We start from the raw sequence: 19,284 nt of genomic DNA, 5'->3' as shown, positions 1-19,284 counted from the left end.
TGGATTGGCTGTATTTACCCAATGCCTGTACCCCAACTGTATCTAGGAAGTAACTAACTTGCTTTTGAATTTGTAAGCTCATAGGTGGAAGAGACTTTCTTGTCTTGGATGAGGCTTTGGACTATGGACTTTTGAGTTAATGCTGAAATGAGTTAAGAGTTTGGGAGACTGTTGGGATGACATGATTGGTTTTGAAATATGAGGACATGAGATTTTGGAGGGGCCAGGGCAGAATACTATTATTTGGCTGTGTCCCCACCCAAATCTCATCTTGAATTCTCATGTTTTGTGTGAGGCACCCAATGGGAGGTAATTGTATTATGAGGGCAAGTATTTCCCATGCTGTTCTTGTGATATAGTGAATAAGTCTCTCAAGATCTGATGGTTTTAAGGAGGAGTTCCCCTGCACAAGCTCTCTCTCTTTGCCTGCTGCCATCCATGTAAGATGTGACTTGCTCCTCCTTACTTTCCACCATGATTGTGTGGATTCCCTAGCCACGTGGAACTGTAAGTCCAATTAAACCTCTTCCTTTTATAAATTATCCAGTCTCAAGGATATTTTTATCAGCTATGTGATAATGATAATGGACTAATACAGTTATATACCTAGGAGTTGAATTGCTGGAAACCAGTGATACAAATGTGAAAATTTATCTGTCATGTTCCCCTCAAGTAACCAATTTGCACATTAAGCAGAATTATATTAAATTTAATATATAAAAAAAGTCTTTCTAAAACTCAAATCACAACTATGTTGAAACTTTTCTTTCCATGTATCTTAATGCTTTTACGTGTTCAATTACTGGGCTGCATTCTGAATCAGTTAATCACATCTATCTTTGAATTCACTCATACTTTCTTCACTTAGGTTAAACATTCTGAGTAAACCTCTCTAATAAATTCCTACATATATATATATATATATATATATATATATATATATATATATATGAAATTCTATTTGGTTTATTTTGGTCTATTTGAAACCTGATTCCTCATTCACTTTTTCACTATCACTGCCTCAATTTTATTATAAAAAGCCTTCTTCTGGCTCTTTTATAGGCCTTCATAAGCTTCTTTTGCCCTAAAATAATTTTTAATTCCAAATAATTTGCCTCTTTTCTGTTGTCTTTTTGCTTTTAGAATTATCCCTTATTAGCATTTTATAGGTTTTTTTTTGTTTTTCACATAATTGTAAGAGAACAATTTTGTATTGTTTTCCCTATGTTAATAATCTTTCTTAGTTGCTTCTAAATATTTTGTCAATATCTCTTCTCTTACAGTGTCTAGTAAGATTTTTCCCATTATTATTATTCAGCAGTTTATTATATAAAATATTCCTTATTACATTTTCTCTGACTTTAAAAGCTTTTTTAAAAGTCTTAATCTCCTTTAAACTATCAGTTTCAATTTGGTTAATACAGAAATATAAAAATAGTTGGTGACTCATATATTAAATTTTTAAATTTAGAATCTATTAACCATTTTCTGCATTCCTGATAAAGTGCTAAAGAATTTATAGGCATTACCTCATTTTAAAAATCCTTCCAAAATGTATAATTTTCTTTTATATACTTTGTCTAGAAATAATGCTATACAGTACTTTCCCAACCATGTGTAACACTGATAAGGCTTTAAAAGATTTGTCCTATCAAATTAAATAAACATGACATGCTGTGAGGCAGGCAGGTGCCCTGAATATAAGACCATATGAATAACCAACTATGATATAATGTGATACTGAATTATCTATGCTCCTTTATTGAAATAAGGAAAATAGTGCCAATGAGAATAGCCATAATATGTATGTGTGTCTTTGTAGATATTTAACAAAAGACTAAATATCAGTATATTGGAGAAGAAAAACTAGAAATTAAAAAATAACAGATCTTTAAGGCAAATCACATTAGCATTTGTTTTTCATCTTTGAAAATCATAAAACCTATTACATCACCTGACCTTCATTGTTTTTCAGTCTAACTAGATATTGTATATATAAAAGTAGCATACCCCAATCAAACCAAATAATATAAGGTATTCTGAATCATATATTCCTATTTTCAAAGGATCCTATACTACTGAGTATATTTGTTAAAGACATGAGGTAATCATCCTTCCATATTTTCACATTTTTTTGATTAATTGGATCATTAGTATAAGTAATTTATAATATCAGTTATGCTCAAGTGCATAACTTAATGTTTTCATGCTCTTATAACATTTTAATATAGTGGGATGAAATTGTCATATTTTTCTAAGCTAAAACCTTTATTCAAATCACATACAATTACATTCATTTTTCTAAACAAAGGCAATAAGAAAGTCTTCTGTGTTATGACCTGTCAGACTACCACTAAAGTTGTTTTACTCTACAATAAGACAAGCAAATTACTTACAAAAATACTTAAAATTACTCTTCATTATTCTCCAATACATGCTCACTGCAAACATTGATATTTCTGTCTGGAAACATCGTATTTTGCCCTTTGATTAAATTATTTTGGACAGTAGAGGTGAATTACTAACTAAAGTTTTATTGTTTCAATAGGATGATGAGAATTAATTTAGATAACATCAATACTAAGATAATTATTAAATGCTATTTAAGCATTTTATATATGTAAACTAGTTGGTTTAATAAAAGTCTGAGAATTAAAATAATTTTGAAAATAAATTTTTCTTAACACATTAAACCTTAATATATTAGGCAATTTCTATGGAAAATTTGTATGTTAATAAATATATGAGAGTTTTATTTGCACACGTAGGTGCATATTTTAGAACTCTACTTCATATTTGGATGCATTATTATAAGACTAAGCTTCCAGTCTCCATTGGAGTTTCTGGGCTGAACTAGGAGACATTTTGCATGTCGATACTAGACTGCTGTGTCACGACCATGGACGTGTTTGTATATTGCCAGCCTATGCTATCTATTTTTGGCACCATTGTGTACAATAAATCTTCACCTTCAGAGGCCCTAAAATGCATTATATTGCTTCTCTTTAAAAAAATACTACCATTGCTTCCTATAAAATAAGCCTGCTTGTAAAACCTAAATGTTTCAGCAACAATAGACTTCCTGCCAAATAATGCGTAACCAAGAAAAAAGTAATTGACTTTACTAGCAATGCAATGAGCCTTAGATGAATTGTATCTTATAATAGCATATGAACCTCTCTCTTATAAACACATTTTAGCAAGTAAATTTTGTTTAAGAAATGCCTTTATTCTTATGAATTGGAAATAACTATTTTGATATTCAAATAGAGTTATCTAATAATATTAAATATTAATATATAATATTTAGAAAGTGAATTTTACTCCATTCTGTACTTTAAAGAATGCCTTTATTTTGGTACCCTCTGACTGCATAATTGTGGAAAGGTGTGATTTGTCTATTATGAATTTCTGCTCCTTTAAGGCTTAGAAATGTCATGAACATCACTATGATTAGTAATTAGGAAAAGGTCCCCTCTACTTATTCTGAAAATACTTTCCTTCTTGCTCAATTCTGCAATCCATGTCTGTCATCAGGTTCACTCAAAAAGGGCAGTATTTCATGTCAGTATTTTTACTTCCGTTCTTACCCATTTCTTTTTTATCTGCTATCCTTATCATTGTCCAAGTTTGCCATTTAGGAATAACACACAACTGGCTTAATAACAGATGTGAAACTTTTTCATATGTTATTCAGTTTCCACAACCAATAAAGTATTCTGTATTTAAAACAGAGCCAAATGAAAAATGCGTTTTTCAAAACACAGGCTTCCATCACTAAACGTCTGTGATATTTAGTGTAGATGGTATACAATTATACTTAAGCCTCATCGTGATGCTGCTCTCCAGGTTTGAGTCAAGGTTGATTATAACAGATAAAATTTCTTAGTACTGAGGAAAATTAATGATGATGTGCTTAAGATTATATCCTCTGATCTGTAAATATATAGCAAGTTTTAAGCATGTCTTTTGGGGATAGTGATGTAGAATAAAGTTTCTTGGGACATTTTCCAATTATCAGAGAGTGCCATTTATAAATACTGGAAATGGCTGAAAGTGAATTGAAGAACTGTTCTCCCCTTAAGGGCCAAACTGTAACAATCCCATCACCCAAAGACATTTTTAGGTACTCAGAAGGGGCATATTGTTGAGGTATTGAAACAGATGTCTTAGATTACATTAAATCAGTGGGTTCATGTAGTGGAAGTCAATTACAATAGTGCTTCTTTCCACAACAAATGCTGGATTAACAGTTGGTAATATTTCCTAACAGATATTTGAGGGCAAAACGTGAGATGGTTGTGGGCACTTGCAATGCTCAAGATTTTCTTTTCAAGTCAAAGTGACTGACAAGGTTTATTGGATGCCAATGTTGTTTTGAGCTTGAGAATACCAAATGAAGGCTGATGCTAACACTCTTTTAGAGAGGGAAATGTGAGAGCAAGGTAGTTGCAACATAACAAATATTCTTGATGGTTCAGGCATTCATTCCCTTATTACAGCAGATGGCAACAATTTAGTCAAATAAAATTTTTTATCACTTTTTGACTAAATTAATTTAGACTTATTTTTAAATAAAGATGATTATAAGTAAGTGTTAATATTCATGATGAATTCAGAGATAATTTGCTACTGAGAATTATCAGTCACAAGAAGCAATTTAACTTCATTGAATCTGATGACATTAAATCAACTGGTGCTTCACTAATAATATTTTCACAAAAACTGGAAAAGTGACCTATACTAATTACAGGGGAATAGTTCAAATGAAAAGATATTAGGGTTCTGGGAAGGAAACATATAACATTATAATGTAGTAATTGTTAAGTAATTATGAACTGGGGTTGTTTTTATGAGACCCAAACACAAAATGTTTTACAAGATTTTTAGTATCAGTGAAGATACATAGATGAAAATTGGTACGTCTTGTTGTCTGTGTTTCATTACCCTTTACATTTAGATGGAAGTTTGGTAGAAAGAGCAAACACTGGAATCACAGTGTTGTCCAGGCTGTGCTTTTCAGGTTATTGTAACTTTGAGGAAGCTACTTGTCCATGTTACCTGAATGGTCAGTTTCTTCATCTATAAATATGTTGTAATAATGCTTATTTCATTATACAAAGGTTTCAATGCAAGATATGTCAGATGTGCTTTTTACACCAGGCTATTAAATTTTCATTATTTAAATTATTGCTATTATTATTATTTGAGTTGCTAATTTTATACTTTGTTCAATAATGCAACTCAACCATCCAGGTACTGTTGTTATCCCAAAATAATTGTTAGAACCATACTAGAACTGTACTACTCCTCACATATTTTAAAGTTACATCTATTGTTTATTTTTATTTTTTTTTATACTTTAAGTTTTAGGGTACATGTGCACAACGTGCAGGTTAGTTACATATGTATACATGTGCCATGTTGGTGTGCTGCACCCATTAACTCGTCATTTAACATTAGGTGTATCTCCTAATGCTATCCCTCCCCCCTCCCCCACCCCACAACAGGCTGCGGTGTGTGATGTTCCCCTTCCTGTGTCCATGTGTTCTCATTGTTCAATTCCAACCTATGAGTGAGAACATGCGGTGTTTGGTTTTTTGTCCTTGTGATAGTTTGCTGAGAATGATGGTTTCCAGCTACATCCATGTCCCTACAAAGGACATGAACTCATCATTTTTTATGGCTGCATAGTATTCCATGGTGTATATGTGCCACATTTTCTTAATCCAGTCTATCATTGTTGGACATTTGGGTTGGTTCCAAGTCTTTGCTATTGTGAATAGTGCCGCAATAAACATACGTGTGCATGTGTCTTTATAGCAGCATGATTTATAATCCTTTGGGTATATACCCAGTAATGGGATGGCTGGGTCAAATGGTATTTCTAGTTCTAGATCCCTGAGGAATCGCCACACTGACTTCCACAATGGTTGAACTAGTTTACAGTCCCACCAACAATGTGAAGGTGTTCCTATTTCTCCACATCCTCTACAGCACCTGTTGTTTCCTGACTTTTTAATGATTGCCATTCTAACTGGTGTGAGATGGTATCTCATTGTGGTTTTGATTTGCATATCTCTGATGGCCAGTGATGATGAGCATTTTTTCATGTGTCTTTTGGCTGCATAAATGTCTTCTTTTGAGAAGTGTCTGTTCATATCCTTTGCCCACTTTTTGATGGGGTTGTTTGTTTTTCTCTTGTAAATTTGTTTGAGTTCATTGTAGATTCTGGATATTAGCCCTTTGTCAGATGACTAGATTGCAAAAATTTTATCCCATTCTGCAGGTTGCCTGTTCACTCTGATGGAAGTTTCTTTTGCTGCGCAGAAGCTCTTTAGTTTAATTAGATCCCGTTTATCAAGTTTGGCTTCTGTTGCCATTGCTTTTTGTGTTTAGACATGAAGTCCTTGCCCATGCCTATGTCCTGAATGGTACTGCCTATGTTTTTTTCTAGGGTTTCTATGGCTTTAGGTCTAATATGTAAGTCTTTAATCCATCTTGAATTAATTTTTATGTAAGGTGTAAGGAAGGGATCCAGTTTCAGTTTTCTACATATGGCTAGCCAGTTTTCCCAGCACCATTTATTAAATAGGGAATCCTTTCCCCATTTCTTGTTTTTGTCAGGTTTGTCAAAGATCAGATAGTTGTAGATAGGCAACATTATTTCTGAGGGCTCTGTTTTGTTCCATTGGTCTATATATCTGTTTTGGTACCAGTACCATGCTGTTTTGGTTACTGTAGCCTTGTAGTATAGTTTGAAGTCAGGTAGTGTGATGCCTCCAGCTTTGTTCTTTTGGCTTAGGATTGACTTGGCGATGCGGGCTCTTTTTTGGTTCCATATGAACTTTAAAGTAGTTTTTTCCAATTCTTTGAAGAAAGTCATTGGTAGATTGATGGGGATAGCATTGAATCTATAAATTACCTTGGGCAGTATGGCCATTTTCATGATATTGATTCTTCCTACCCATGAGTATGGAATTTTCTTCCATTTGTTTGTATCCTCTTTTATTTCATTGAGCAGTGGTTTGTAGTTCTCCTTGAAGAGGTCCTTCACATCCCTTGTAAGTTGGATTCCTAGGTATTTTATTCTCTTTGAAGCAATTGTGAATGGGAGTTCACTCATGATTTGGCTCTCTGTTTGTCTGTTATTGGTGTATAAGAATGCTTGTGATTTTTGCACATTGACTTTGTATCCTTAGATTTGCTGAAGTTGCCTATCAGCTTAAGGAGATTTTGGGATGAGACAATAGGATTTTCTAGATACACAATCATGTCATCTGCAAACAAGGACAGTTTGACTTCCTCTTTTCCTAATTGAATACCCTTTATTTCCTTCTCCTGCCTGATTGCCCTGGCCAGAACTTCCAACACTGTGTTGAATAGGAGTGGTGAGAGAAGGCATCGCTGTCTTGTGCCAGTTTTCAAAGGGAATGCTTCCAGTTTTTGTCCATTCAGTATGATATTGGCTGTGGGTTTGTCATAGATAGCTCTTACTATTTAGAGATACAGCCCATCAATACCTAATTTATGGAGAGTTTTTAGCATGAAGGGTTGTTGAATTTTGTCAAAGGCCTTTTCTGCATCTATTGAAATAATCATGTGGTTTTTGTCTTTGGTTCAGTTTATATGCTGGATTACGTTTATTGATTTTTGTATGTTGAACAAGCCTTGCATCCCAGGGATGAAGCCCACTTGATCATGGTAGGTAAGCTTCTTGATGTACTGCTGGATTCTGTTTGCCAGTATTTTATTGAGGAATTTCGCATGGATGTTTCTCAGGGATATTGGTCTAAAATTCTCTTCATTTGTTGTGTCTCGGCCAGGCTTTGGTATCAGGATGATGCTGGCCTCATAAAAAGAGTTAGGGAGGATTCTCTCTTTTCTATTGATTGGAATAGTTTCAGAAGGAATGGTACCAGCTCCTCCTTCTACCTCTGGTAGAATTCGGCCATGAATCCATCTGGTCTTGGACTTTTTTTGGTTGGTAAGCTATTAATTATTGCCTCAATTTCAGAGCCTCTTATTGGTCTATTCAGAGATTCAACTTCTTCCTGGTTTAGTCTTGGGAGAGTGTATGTGTCCAGGAATTTATCCATTTCTTCTAGATTTTCTAGTTTATTTGCATAGAGGTGTTTATAGTATTCTCTGATGTTAGTTTGTATTTCTGTGGGATCGGCGGTGATATCCCCTTTATCATTTTTTATTGCATCTGTTTCATTCTTCTCTCTTGTCTTCTGTATTAGTCTTGCAAGCAGTCTATCAATTTTTTTGATCTTTTCAAAAAACCTGCTCCTGGATTCATTGATTTTTTGAAGGGTTTTTTGTGTCTCTATTTCCTTTAGTTCTGCTCTGATCTTAGTTATTTCTTGCCTTCTGCTAGCTTTTGAATGTGTTTGCTCTTGCTTCTCTAGTTCTTTTAATTGTGATGTTAGGGTGTTAATTTTAGATCTTTCCTGCTTTGCCTTGTGGGCATTTAGTGCTATAAATTTCCCTCTACACACTGCTTTGAATGTGTCCCAGAGATTCTGGTATGTCGTGTCTTTGTTCTCATTGGTTTCAAAGAACATCTTTATTTCTGCCTTCATTTCATTATTTACCCAGTAGTCATTCAGGAGCAGGTTGTTCAGTTTCCATGTAGTTGAGCAGTTTTGAGTGAGTTTCTTAATCCTGAGTTCTAGTTTGATTGCCCTGTGGTCTGAGAGACAGTTTGTTATAATTTCTTTTCTTTTACATTTGCTGAGGAGTGCTTTACTTCCAAGTATGTGGTCAGTTTTGGAATAAGTGCAGTGTGGTGCTGAGAAGAATGTATATTCTGTTGATTTGGGGTGGAGAGTTCTGTAGATGTCTATGAGGTCTGCTTGGTGCAGAGCTGAGTTCAATTCCTGGATATCCTTGTTAACTTTCTGTCTCATTGATCTGTCTAATGTTGACAGTGGGTTGTTAAAGTCTCCCATTATTATTGTGTGGGAGTCTAAGTCTCTTCGTAGGTCTCTAAGGACTTGCTTTATGAATCTGGGTGCTCTTGTATTGGTTGCATAAATATTTAGGATAGTTAGCTCTTCTTGTTGAATTGATCCCTTTACCATTATGTAATGGCCTTCTTTGTCTCTTTTGATCTTTGTTGGTTTAAAGTCTGTTTTATCAGAGACTAGGATTGCAACCCCTGCCTTTTTTGTTTTCCATTTGCTTGGTAGATCTTCCTCCATCCTTTTATTTTGAGCCTATGTGTGTCTCTACATATGAAATGGGTTTCCTGAATACAGCACACTGATGGGTCTTGACTCTTTATCCAATTAGCCAGTCTGTGCCTTTTAATTGGAGCATTTAGCTCATTTACATTTAAGGTTAATATTGTTATGTGTGAACTTGATCCTGTCATTATGATGTTAGCTGGTTATTTTGCTCGTTAGTTGATGCAGTTTCTTCCTATCCTCAATAGTCTTTATAATTTGGCATCTTTTCACAGTGGCTGGTACCAGTTGTTCCTTTCCATGTTTAGTGCTTCCTTTAGCTCTTTCTGGGCAGGCCTGGTGTTGATAAAATCTCTCAGCATTTGCTTGTCTGTAAAGTATTTTATTTCTCCTTCACTTATGAAGCTTAGTTTGGCTGGATATGAAATTCTGGGCTGAAAATCCTTTTCTTTAAGAATGTTGAATATTGGCCCCCACTCTCTTCTGGTTTGTAGAATTTGTGCCAAGAGATCAGCTGTTAGTCTGATGGGCTTCCCTTTATGGGTAACCCGACCTTTCTCTCTGGCTGCCCTTAACATTTTTTCCTTCATTTCAACTTTGGTGAATCTGACAATTGTGTGTCTTGGAGTTGCTCTTCCCGAGGAGTACCTTTTAGGCGTTCTCTGTATTTCCTGAATTTGAATGTTGGCCTGCCTTGCTAGATTGGGGAAGTTCTCCTGGATAATATGCCACAGAGTGTTTTCCAACTTGGTTCCATTCTCCCCGTCACTTTCAGGTACACCAATCAGACGTAGAGTTGGTCTTTTCACATAGTCCCATATTTCTTGCAGGCTTTGTTCATTTCTTTTTATTCTTTTTTCTCTAAACTTCTCTTCTCTCTTCATTTCATTAATTTGATCTTGCATCACTGATACCCTTTCTTCCAGTTGATCGAATCAGCTACTGAGGCTTGTGCATTCATCACGTAGTTCTCGTGCCTTGGTTTTCAGCTCCATCAGGTGCTTTAAGGACTTCTCTGCATTTGTTATTCTAGTTAGCCATTCATCTAATTTTTTTTCAAGGTTTTTAACTTTTTTGCCATGGGTTCAAACTTCCTCCTTTAGCTCGGAGTAGTTTGATTGTCTGAAGCCTTCTTCTCTCAACTCATCAAAGTCATTCTCCGTCCAGCTTTGTTTCGTTGCTGGTGAGGAACTGTGTTCCTTTGGAGGAGGAGAGGTGCTCTGATTTTTAGAGTTTCCAGTTTTTCTGCTCTGTTTATTCCCCATCTTTGTGGTTTTATCTACCTTTGGTCTTTGATCATCGTGACGTACAGATGGGTTTTTGGTGTTGCTGTCCTTTCTGTTTGTTAGTTTTCCTTCTAACAGTCAGGACCCTCAGCTGCAGGTCTTTTGGGGTTTGCTGGAGGTCCACTCCAGACCCTGTTTGCCTGGGTATCAGCAGCAGAGGCTGCAGAACAGCGGATATTGGTGAACAGCAGATGTTGATGCCTGATCATTCCTCTGGAAGTTTTTTCTCAGAGGAGTACCCGGCCGTGGGAGGTGTCAGTCTGCCCCTACTGGGGGGTGCCTCCCAGTTAGGCTACTCGGGGGTCAGGGACCCACTTGAGGGGGCAATCTGTCCATTCTCAGATGTCCAGCTGCATGCTAGGAGAACCACTGCTCTCTTCAAGGCTGTCAGACAGGGACATTTAAGTCTGCCAGAGGATTCTGCTCCTTTTGTTTGGCTGTGCCCTGCCCCCAGAGGTGGAGTCTACAGAGGCAGGCAGGCCTCCTTGAACTGTGGTGGGCTCCACCCAGTTCGAACTTCCTGGCCGCTTTGTTTACCTACTCATGCCTGAGCAATGGTGGGCGCCCCTCCCCCATCCTTGCTGCTTCCTTGCAGTTTGATCTCATACTGCTGTGCTAGCAATGTGTGAGACTCCGTGGGTGTAGGACCCTCCGAGCCAGGCATGGGATATAATCTCCTGATGTGCCGTTTGCTAAGACTGTTGGAAAAGCACAGTATTAGGGTGGGAGTGACCTGATTTTCCAGGTGCCATCTGTCACCCTTTTCTTTGACTAGGAAAGGGAATTACCTGACCCCTTGCGCTTCCCAGGTGAGGCGATGCCTCACCCTGCTTCGGCTCACACACAGTGCGCTTCACCTACTGTCCTGCACCCACTTTCCAACACTCCCCAGTGAGATGAACCCAGTACCTCAGTTGGAAATGCAGAAATCACCGGTCTTCTGCATCGCTCATGCTGGGAGCTGTAGCCTGGAGCTATTCTTATTTGGCCATCTTCTATTTTTTATTCTTAAGCAAGTATAGATATTTGAAAGTATGATGTGTTTAAATATTGACAGAACTTGAATATAAATACCATAATTGATAACATCATTTATTTAAAAACATATGAATGAACTATTACTTTGAGTTGGACATTTTATATCATTCATTTTGTCTTCATGAATTTGTATTCCCATTCCAATTTAGCAACATTAATTTGTCCTAATGTAATATGATTTTATGCTTGCAAGCCTTATATTGAATATCTTACCATACTTCTCTACAAATATTTATTTTAAAATTTGAGTCCCTGTTACCATAAGGCTCTATGTATCTTCTAGGTAAGTTTTTATTACAATTGTTAATAGTACATAATTTATTTAAAACAGCAAAATATATTATAAATTCTAATAAATACAATTTTAGAAAGGAAAATGTATTTGAAATGCTTTTTAAATAGCATTAAAAATAGCATTAAAAATAGCATTTAAAAATGCTATTTGAAAATAAGAATGCTGTGGATTAATTATTAGAAGCAATTGTGAAAATATTATTTCATTTGTTAAACTGGAGATTTTTATGTATCAGACCACCACTAATGTGAGTTTTGAATCAGTCATATGCTTTATGTTGAGTGTCATTGTTAAAGGGATGTAGGAAAGGAGAACCTGCAGAGCAAATAACATTTCAGCTTTATTCATTTTAAAATAGATTGCAAATAAAATTTAGAAATATGGTATCTGATTTCCTTAAAGCTATTAATAATTTAATAGCTCCTTTCATTAACCCGGGGCCTTTCAGGAATACAAATTAGAAAACCATTTTCTTAACACTTTCTTCATCCCTCAAAACATGAAAACTCTCCTGCTCTTTGTTAATTCTGAATATCAAACATCTTTGTGTGTTTGCATCAATTAGTCAAATTGTCTCAGCTATAATAGAGATGGACTAATATAATTCAAGAGAGGTTAGGCAGATCTAAGTAAATCTAACCAATGTGGAACCCAATCAAATCAGCTATGTAAGGAATAATTCTGTGTTTCCAAACCCTGGCCATTCCCTATAACTGAGAGGTTTGTTTGTTTGTTTAAAGACAGTGTCCCACTCTGTCATCCAGGCTGGAATGCAGTGATGAAATCAGCACACTGCAGCTTCGACCTCCAGGACTCATGTGATACTCCCACCTCAGCATCTTGGGACTATAGGCGTGTGCCACCATTCCCAGCTACTTTTTATTATTATTATTTTTTTATTTTTTGCAGAAGCACTGTCTTTGTATACTGCTCAGGCTAGTCTCATACTCCTGCGCTCAAGCAATCCTCCCACTTTGGCGTCCCAAAGTGCCAAAATTACAGATATGAGCCACCGTGCCAGGCCTCAGAGGTTTTCTAGGGCCCTGAAATATGGAGATGTAAAGAGCCACCATTATGTATAACAAGAAAATCATATTTATCAAACAGCCCACTATGTGGGTGGCCTGGCAAGGGAATCTATGACTCTTCAGCATTTAATCAGCATAGAGGGCTAAATAACTGGTTGGCATGAGGCCAAAGAGCAGCCTGAGGTGGGGAAATCTGATAACATTGAAGAGGAGGCCTCTGTACTAACTTAACAATATGTTAAAGACGTGACTGAATTGAGAATCATTTATATCCATTAGAGAATATTCTAGGTAGTATTTTTATTTGTTTGCTTGTTTGTCCATCTTTTGGGTTTTTGTATAGCTCAAGTAGAGAACATTTTGAATTCAAGTTCAGTCTACCTTTGCCAAAGAAGCAGGGATGAAGAGCAGAGCTTCTGTGTAATTTCAGAAGTTTTTTCAGAACTGTCTTCTGTAAGACCTTTGAATTACCCTCATTAAAGGTGCAGTGTGCTTTCTAGTGGCTATTGATTTATATTCAAAGATTTTTTGGTGACATACAAAGGAATAAAGGATTAACTAGATGAACTTTCGTCTAAAAAAACTATAAAACAGTAAACCTGAAATAGTAAATGCCATTTCCAACATCACACAGCTAATGGCAAAGCTGAGTTTAGAACCTGCTGTTTCAATTCACTGCTTTCTCCGTCTATCCTAATGCTAGACTCATTCTACAAGTGAGGTCCCCAGGGCAGGAGCATCCAAATCAGCTGGGAACTTGCTAGAAATTGAAATTTTCTGGTCCCACCCTAAGCTGAGGGGATCCAAAATTTTAGGTCTGGGGCTTGGCAATCTTTGTTTTAACAAACCTTCCAGTGATTCTGAGAAAGCTAACATGAGAACCACTGTTTTAGAGGCTACAGATCAAAATTAAAAATAATTTGTAACAATGCTGTTTTACATGCCCTTGGCTTTGGTGCACTGAGGCAGTGTCTGTGTCCTGCCTTTGGAAGGCTACTGGGCACCATCTTGACACAAAATAGAAGTTGTACCATATAGTGTTAAAATGTTGACCTGTGCATTTTTTTAAGTCCATCTCTCCTTCATTTTGATTTTTTATATTTTTTGGTAGAAAAGGTTACAGACTTTGAATTTTAACCATGATTTTTTTGGTTATTAACGGTCTACATGAAGAAGAAATGATGGGCGCAAACAATCAGGAGGCAGGGAAGCACTGCACCAGCTCCTAACACAAGAGTGCAACACGTTATCCACTAGATATGACACAACCAGATTGCCCCTACAGCCAACGCTTCAGGAAGAAACAGCCTTATACTCACAGGTAAGAAATATTTTGAAAGGCTATTTGAAAGGTAAAATCTGATGATATATATTTTCAAATAGGTTATATTTATATTTTAAAAAAGTTAAATATACATTTGAGAGCAAGGACAGGTGTAACAGTTGTTCAAAGGAAAAAAGTTATGAAAGATATTGAAGTTCTACAAAGGGATTCTGATGTTAAGTTAAATATTTGATTTTTGTAATATGTGACACAAAGTGTGATTGATTGATTATGGAGGAGCTGATTTCATTATCAATATTCAAGGAATATGTGTATGCTATGGAGAGAACAGAATTAACTATTTAAGATATGGACAGTTGTTTATGTAAAGCGTAGTAATCTCTGTTACTGTAACTATAATCAGATATGTAATCAAGCAGAAGACTTAAATTCTTGTTTTCAAATGCTTGTTTAATTTATATAATTATTCTTGTTGCTCAAAACATGCTGTTATAGCATCATTTCATAAAATAAGCATAAATTTAGTACACAATACAAGCAGACTAACGGTACATTAAAAAAGGATATTCTTGAGAATGTTAACATGACGTTCAAATGTTTTCTTTTAACCCAATACTTTAATGGTTAAATATGTTGTAAATGAATGAGGAAGTTACCTAAAAATATCCTTAAGAATTATTATATATATTTTCCTAATGAATGAACACATCCACACACTTTTCTCTTTCCTATTTTTATTGCTCAATAAATTTAAGGACACATAAAGAAAAAATGAATACTGGCTCCTTAGACATCTTTCCCATATGCTTCCAATATACAATTTGGAAGGAAAAGGAGTGGTTGGTAGCTAAATTGCTGAATATACTTCCTTGCAATAAAAAGAAAAGTGCCTTTGTAGAAATGCTGTGGAATTTTCCTATTAAACATGGTGGAATAATTTCTTACCATCTGTAGCATTCATTTAAAAATATAAACAGTGGTGTATTTGCCATCTGTTTGAATGACTTTTTATGATACTTTTTGAATCTGTCATTCAATGATATCACCAATTTTATCATCTAAGGATGATGGCTTAAACTATGATCAATGACATTTTTGGTAGCCAGACATACATGCTGTGGAAGTGAATCAGCAAAGGGCTATAAAGATGGCCAGTAACAGCCATGATAGCTCTGTTAACACCAATAAAACAGTACAGAATAGCTATTTGAAAGCATTTAACATCTTGCTGAAGGTAAAGAGCAAAATATCTGTGGAATGAGTGCTGCGTATCAGCTTGCATCACGTAGCTATTAAACAGGTAAATTACAATCCCAGCCCTTCCCACATCCTTGAAAACATTTTTTAAAATGATATTGCCCACAGCAATTTTTACCAGAATTTCTAACCAGCGTAATGTTCCAAGAAAACTAGTGAGTTTCTCTACATATTTGAGACTAATTAAAAGTTTACTGAATGAAGTCAGATATAGACATTTATCTTCAAGAGAATGTCAATGGGCCCATTAGTATTTCCTATACGGAGGTGGTATAAAACACACAGATGTTCACAGACTTAAATTTCCAAGGATAAGATAATAGTTCTCATGGAATTAAGACACCAATCAATCAGTTTATGAGGTTTGGAATATTTACACAAGAGCAAAACAAAATCATTCCTTTATAACACATTTTTTTAAAACGTTTATTTTAGGTTCAGGGGTACATGTGCAGGTTTGTTATATAGGTAAACTTGTATCAGGGGGGTTTGTTATACAGATTATCTCATCATGCAGGTATTGAGCCTAATACCACTAGTTATTTTTTCTGGTTCACTCCCTCCTCCCACCCTCTGACCTCCAGCAGGCCCCGGTGTCTGTTGTTCTTCTCTATGTGTTCATGTGACCTCCAGCAGGCCCCAGTGTCTGTTGTTCTCTATGTGTTCATGTGTTGTCATCATTTGGCTCCCATATATAAGTGAAAACATGTGGTATTTGGTTTTCTCTTCCTGTGTTAGTTTGCCAAGGATAATGGCTGCCAGCTCCATTCATGTCCCTGCAAAGGACATAATCTTGTTCCTTTTTATGGCTGCATAATATTCCATGGTGTATGTGTACCATATTTTCTTTATTCAGTCTGTCATTGACAGGCATTTAGGTTAATTCCATGTCTTTGCTATTATGAATAGTGTTGCAATGAACATATGTGTGTATATGTCTTTATAATAGAATGAGTTATATTCCTTTGGGTATATACTCAGTAATGGGATTGCTGGGTTGAATGGTAGTTCTGTTTTTCGGTCTTTGAGGAATTGCCACACTGCTTTCCACAATGGTTGAACTAATTATGCTCTTACTGAAAATGTGGAAGCATTCCTTTTTCTCTGCAACCTGGCCAGCATCTATTATTTTTTGACTTTTTAATAGTAGCCATTCTGACTGGTGTGAGATGGTATCTCATTGTGGTTTTGATTTGCATTTCTCTAATAATGAGTGATGTTGAGCTTTTTTCATTTGTTGGCTGCATGTATGTTTTCTTTTGAAAAATGTCTTTACTTGTACTTTGCCCACTTTTTAGTGGGGTTTGTTTTCTCTTATGAATTTGTTTAAGTTTCTTATAGATGCTGGATATTTGACCATTGTCAGATGCATAGTATGGACACATTTTCTCTCATTCCATAGGTTGTCTGTTTACTCTGATGATAGTTTCTTTTGCTGTGCAGAAATTCTAGTTTAATTAGATCCCATTTGTCAATTTTGCTTTTGTTGCAATTGCTTTTTGGCATCTTCATCATGAAATCTTTGCCCATTTATGTCCAGAATGGTATTGGCTAGCTTGTCTTCCAGGTTTTTATAGTTTAGTTTTGGGTTTTACATTTAAGTCTTTATCTTGAGTTGATGTTTGTATATGATATAAGGAAGGGGTCCAGTTTCAAGCTTCTGCATATGGCTAGCCAGTTATCCCAGCACCATTTATTGAATAGGCCGTCCTTTCTCCATTGCTTGTTTTTGTCAACTTTGTGGAAGACCAGATGGATAGACATGTGTATTCTTATTTCTGGGCTCTCTGTTCTGTTTCTTTGGTCTATATGTCTGTTTTTGTACCAGTATCATGTTGTTTTGTTTACTGTAGCCCTGTAGTGATTTGAAGATAGATAGTATGATGCCTCCAGCTTTCTTTTTTTTTCTTTTTTTTTTTTTGCTTAGGACTCCCTCGGCTACTTGGGCTCTTTTTTGGTTCCATATAAATTTTAAAATAGTTTTTCTTAGTTTCGTGACTTAGTTTCGTGAAGAACGTCATTGGTAGTTCAATAGGAATCGCATTGAATCTATAAATTGCTTTGGGCAGTATGGCTGTTTTAATGATATCGATTCTTCCTATCCATGAGCATGGAATGAGTTTCCATTGTTTGTGTTGTCTCTGATTTCTTTGAGCAGTTGTAACACATTTTAAAATAATAAATTTTGGGACATTTTCTCTATATATTACAAATATGTGCATAATTACTGAGTAATGCCTTGCCACTTATTACCTTTACCCTGGAAAATAGTAGTCTGGCAAAAAAGAAGGTCAGCAAAATTCAGAAAAGACAGGGAGAATGTAAGATCATATTCTTAGTGAGCCTCACTGATGGCGAAGAGAACTATAACCTCTCTGATCTTCAAGTTAATGTATATAAAGGTATTGTTTTTTTATTCCAGATTTAGTCATTAAATATTTTTATACAAGTATCTGTTGAAGATATACTTCAGAGATTCTAGAGTCAAGGATTGAGGTGTCCTAAAGCACTTAATTGGGCCTAATTAAAGAATAGCATACTAACAATATTTAATGAAGGTTGTATAACACTGTAATAGAGAATGACTTTGACATTCAATTCATTACTGCTAGAAATTAGTTCAGGAATGATTCATACAAAAACACAGAGATGGAAAAAAATATAAAGTTGGAAAAACACATACTGACTTTAAAATAAGTTATATATAGTGGCTACATATTATTTATATTAATAAAATATATATTTAAATAGCCATTTATGTCTCTTATTATAATCAGTTTTATAGTAGTTCTAACGTGTATTTTCTAGCAAGATATCACTGGTGTGAATTTGCTATCCACGAGAGAATATCACTGAGAAAGTTTAGCTCTTGTAATTGACTAATAAGTTTATTTGAATATAGTTTATTTGGGAGCAGACACATGGGAGGTTTGCAGGCAATGTCAATGTATTCTTAAAATTCCAGGGAAAAATATGCTATAATGCTTATAGTATAAAGTATAATACTATATACCTTTGCTGTAGTAAAATAGCTTGATGTAAGATAAATATAAAGAAATTAATAATTTCTCAATACAACAGAAAGGAAGTAGAAATTATTTTTAAAATGTGTATCTATTCACAATCACAACAAAATATATAAAAATCTAGAAATGAGTACAAGAAGAAAAGGTGAAAACTTTACCAAGAGACAAAAATACTTGAACAAAAAGAGACGTATATTATATATTTGGATGAGTGACAAAATATAACAGATTAAATATACTTTAAAGCTTCTTTGAGAAAAACAAAGGTGATAGTAAGACCATTTGGAAGGACACTCGGTATAATAGCTCAGATGTCATTGAATAGGATGAGGCATGAAAGGAAGGAATTTGATCTATTAGGTACTTAAACATACAATAACTAAAACACTGTAGCATTGATATAAAACCTGTAGTGTTGGTAAAAATAATAAAATAAATTAGCCCCAAATACACATACATATTTAATCTACCTGTATATGTGTATGTTCAAATATAAATGAATTTAGTATTTAAATAAAAAATTACTCAACCGAGGATGCTGGAAAAATTGCTCTATATTTACAGAAGAAGTAATTAATTAATTACAAGAAATCACAAAAGGAATTCTTTTTTGGATATCTTAAAAAGCTATATATGAAAGATGAAACCATAAAAGGCCTAGAAGAAAGCTACAGGTAAGCAGTTAAATTATGACTAGGAATTTTCTAAGTATGCAAAAGAAGTTATCTGAGAATGTTAAAATGTATTAAAGTATGATACATTAAAATATAATATATTAAAAGCTAAATAAAAAACCAATGAGCATATTTGCAAGAAGTATGACAAAGTATTACTTTGCTTCATATAAACTGTTTTTAAATAATCAGGAAAATATA

The 19,284-nt window shown here is 35.1% G+C and overlaps 1 long non-coding RNA gene across 1 annotated transcript in view; it reads left to right on the top strand.

Annotated features, from left to right (window-relative positions):
* LOC129060449 (uncharacterized) overlaps window positions 1-19,284 on the top strand; it is a 92,774-nt gene that overhangs the window by 43,498 nt on the left and 29,992 nt on the right. Inside the window, exon 2 of the long non-coding RNA XR_008527184.1 lies at window positions 14,015-14,162. This is a non-coding gene — a long non-coding RNA (uncharacterized LOC129060449). The remainder of the gene's footprint in view (window positions 1-14,014; window positions 14,163-19,284) is intronic.

The sequence above is a fragment of the Pongo abelii genome, chromosome 6, assembly GCF_028885655.2.
Source record: "Pongo abelii isolate AG06213 chromosome 6, NHGRI_mPonAbe1-v2.0_pri, whole genome shotgun sequence".
In the NCBI taxonomy this organism is placed as follows: domain Eukaryota; kingdom Metazoa; phylum Chordata; class Mammalia; order Primates; family Hominidae; genus Pongo; species Pongo abelii.
Note: the sequence above shows the minus strand (reverse complement) of the source record. Positions and strands in the feature narration are given on the sequence as shown.